The sequence below is a fragment of the Notothenia coriiceps genome, unplaced genomic scaffold (genome assembly GCF_000735185.1).
Source record: "Notothenia coriiceps isolate Sejong01 unplaced genomic scaffold, NC01 NC01_scaffold00030696, whole genome shotgun sequence".
NCBI lineage: Eukaryota > Metazoa > Chordata > Actinopteri > Perciformes > Nototheniidae > Notothenia > Notothenia coriiceps.
The window spans coordinates 8,848-12,804 of NW_011363397.1; the positions used below are offsets into that span (position 1 = coordinate 8,848).

Genomic DNA, 3,957 nt, shown 5'->3' on the forward strand with positions numbered 1-3,957 from the left:
TTGGTAAAATATAATTATTCTATATTTCATTTTCATTTGTGCAAAGATAAGGAGTCTGAAAGTGCTATCAGTCAACATGTGCCCATTTTAACATTTTATTTTCACGTATACCTTTACTCTTTATTTCTCTCATAAAGGGTGCTTTGTACTGGAAGACCGAATGCAAAGAAAGATCCATGCTGTTGAGAAGCTCTGCTTCAGCGCAATGGCGTCACGAAGAGGCTCAAGAAGCAGGTGTGGTTGAATAATAAAACTGATTTTGTCTGGAGAAGTTTTGAACTGTCTATCAAGGTGGGATAATAAATGTCATGTGGTAAAGAAGGGCTAGCATCAACTGAAGGGTCACATTGCAGGCATTTCACTTTATTTTATCGCTAACAACAGGATGGAAATTATTATTGAAAAAGGTGCTTTCCTGGCCATTTAGCATTTTTTTGTAGCTCAAGGGCCTATATACTTTCCATTGGGGCAGACCATGCATAAGCATGGCTTCAACTGTAGCACACCTCAGTACTCTGTGGTCAGCACATGGTATGAAAGTCAAAGTCAGACATTCCGTTCTAACAATCAGCATTTATAAACAATATTCTTTAAATGTAATTTCAAGAAATGAAATTTTCCAAATGCTCCTGTTTTATTTAGCATCATCTAATTTGCCATGGAATATAAGTAACTTTCTTTTAATCTCTAATAAAATGAAGAAAGAGAAATGCTTAAATGACCTGCTAATACTTAAACTATTTTCAAATGAGGGGGGGGGGGGTGACAAACAGAAATGAGTCTATCTGAAGTCCACACACTGAGCAACAGGTGGGGAACTGCTGGATGCAATCCCAAGGCTGGAAGAAGTCACCAGGAAGATTTCTGACATAGTGGCGCCAGCCAGGACTTGGACACCAAGGGCCAGAAGTCAAACAGGCATTTTAGCTGTTTGATCTGCAGAGGTATTGTTTTCATCCTCTCTGTGAATAATGCTCAGTGGTAACAAACAGTATTTAAAAAATTAAAACGTATAGGTGCCGGATTTTCATAATTATTCTAAGTGAATCTTTTCAAATCTATTTCTGAACAGCATCTTTCTCAGTTTGATGCATGCTTCAGAATATACAGGTCCATGAACATCAATCAGTAACTATCAGCATATCTTTCAAAACCTGTCTTTTTTCTTTTTTAAAGACACAATGACTAAGGACCCATGTTTTCCTCCTGCTGCCCGAAGCATCGTGGATGCAGGCTCTGTGTGGAGGAGTGGAGGATAAACATCTCCCCAATGCCTTAAGTGCAGGGATCTGGGCCAGTGTATACCCAGGTTGCTGGACTGTCTGCAGCACTGGATGTTTAAAGGGCCCTACCCTAAATGGACAGCAGTTCAGTCGTTTTATTGTTAAGTTTATTGTTTATTGTTAGGTGGTTGTGTTTCAAATTCCAGGTTCATGATATTATCATAACAGAAAATTATTGTTGTTAGTTTTCTTTAGCTGTATGACCTTATTAATTGTTCATCTGCAATGTTTAATAAATGGAAAATTGTTTGAATGTGTGTCCATGGTATGTTTAATTATGTTTCTAAACACAGGCAAATAGCTGAATACAATCGAACACTATTATTTTATCATCCACGCACCAACAGAACATTTATCAACCATTAATCAGAGGTTGTCGAAGTAATCAGATCTTGTACTTGAGTAAAAGTAGAAGTACTCAGATCTTGTACTTGAGTAAAAGTAGAAGTACTCAGATCTTGTACTTGAGTAAAAGTAGAAGTACTCAGATCTTGTACTTGAGTAAAGTAATAGTACCAGAGTGTAGGAATACTCTGTTACAGTAAAAGTCCTGTATTCGAAATGTTCCTCAAGTGAAAGTAGTAAAGTATTATCATCTAAATATAGTGAAAGTAGCGACAGTAAAAGTAGTCATTGTGCAGATTGGTCCATTTCAGAATAATATATAGAAAACACTTTTTGAAAAAAAAAAAAACATATAAACATAACATAAAACATAACATAAAAACATATCATATTATGATATGTTTTATAATGATTGATCATGAAAGTGTTCTCAAAGCTGGTAAAGGTGCAGCTAGTTTGAATGACTTTGTATACTGCAGGGTAGCTTGAGAATTTACTCCAGGTGGAACTAAAGTCTGATTTAACACTTGATTATATTTCACATAATTAATCCAAATCTGTAAAGTTACTAAAGGTTTTAAATACATGTAGTGGAGTAAAAGTGGCTACGCTTTAAACTCTAAAATATAGTTACAGAAAGACAGACATATACATAGAAAGACAGACATACGGACAGACTTGTACGTATGAATATAATAATATACGTATATTTGTAACGCAGTCTAAAGGCAAAGACGTAGAACCTTTATTTTGAAGAGTACAACGCAAGCATAGGGCACCCTAGCCAATCAGAAGCAAGGAGGCGCTGGAGACACACCCACTTATGGAAACGAAACATTGAGTGGTATACTTGTTTTAACAGTAAGAACAGAAAAACGAAAAAACGAGCTGAATTTCCGTTTTTTCATTTTGGGGCAAAATTGAAAAACAAAAAAAAGACCCGTTTCTGCTTTTTTTTTTTTTCAATTAGAACGAAAAAACAAACTGTTAAAACGTACCTTCGTCCATGGTGTTTGAGTTCTTGCAATTACGTTTCCTTTTTTGGTTGAACATTTGGTGAAATGTGTCGCTATGCTTATTGGGTGAGATTTACTTTTATCCCCAAAGCTCATTATTTCCATAATAGTCTTTTATTGGTTGAATCTGGTCATTTATACACGCAATTCTTCACCCATGTGTCCGCGTTTCAAATAAATACTTTGACGTCTATTATATACCACACAAAAAAAAACATACTTCCTGTCTAATACTCAAGTGCATCGAAAAGGTTGTGTACTTTTTTTAGCAAGCCTTTCAGTCTTCTTGCCGTTTAGTTAATGCACTATTAATACTAAGCTAATTTGTTACAGGCTATGCCCATAAATTGTTTGTTCCTCAGTCAAAACTATTCCGCTCTTTGTTTTCATCTATCTGAATGCCTGATATCAAGGTGTTTCAGTATCTAATATTCAGCTTTAATTCACTACGAGAAGCATCTCTGTGCAAATGGCATCCCAGTAATTGGTGTCCTGTTTGGTTGTTGCAGGAGGAATTAAATGGAGGGAATGATCATCGACAACAACAATGCCTCAAATTTACTTTTTTTCCTAGCTTTAGTCATTTGCTGATGCTTTGATGTGATTTTAATGATGGTGCACCCAAATAGATTGCAGTCTGGTTTCAACTGTCTCCCTGATGCTCACAATAGAGACAAATCATTTCAACATCATTCAGAGCCAGAAGCCCCCCTCAAAAACATTGTACCTACACTTTAAAAGCATATACATTGTAAAGTAATCAAGCCCTTATGCTCTATTACCGTCACAGTTAGCTTCTGACTCCTAAATCAGAAATAAAATAAACCTACATCAATATGTTCCTATAACATAGCTGAAAGTTCAGTCCACAAAGATAACAAATGAAGTAGTTTAATTGTTCACAACTTTGAACTTCAGTGTCCTTAAAACGCAACTAGATCTAGATGTATCAATGCCTGCAGAAAAAATATCTTATTAGCTAGCACTGCCATGTATACATTTAAATTGGCGGCAGAGGTGATCAGAAAAAAAAAAAAAATCAATCCAAGAAAATGTTGTAAAAGAGACTTGAACTTTGAAAGCAGCAATTATGTAAAGCATATCAAATATTTCTGATGAGAGAATATTTGTTTTTGTTCTTTGGGCTAGCTGAAAGTGCTGCATTAATCCCTCGTCTGGAAGTCAATGTTTTTTTGAACATGTTTGTTGTTAGAAGTCTGAAATCAGTTCACGGTTGCTAAATGGTGCCTGAATAAACCTCTCAAATTCATCACGCCAACAAGAGAGTGCCTTTAGCTTAGCAGTAGTCATGC

General features: G+C 35.8%; 1 long non-coding RNA gene across 1 annotated transcript; it reads left to right on the top strand.

The window, feature by feature from the left end:
- Positions 1-883: 883 nt before the first annotated feature.
- Positions 884-1,536, top strand: LOC104959660 (uncharacterized). The gene is made up of 2 exons (XR_799898.1): positions 884-944; positions 1,177-1,536. It is a non-coding gene; the product is annotated as an uncharacterized lncRNA (long non-coding RNA).
- The last annotated feature ends 2,421 nt before the right edge of the window (positions 1,537-3,957 follow it).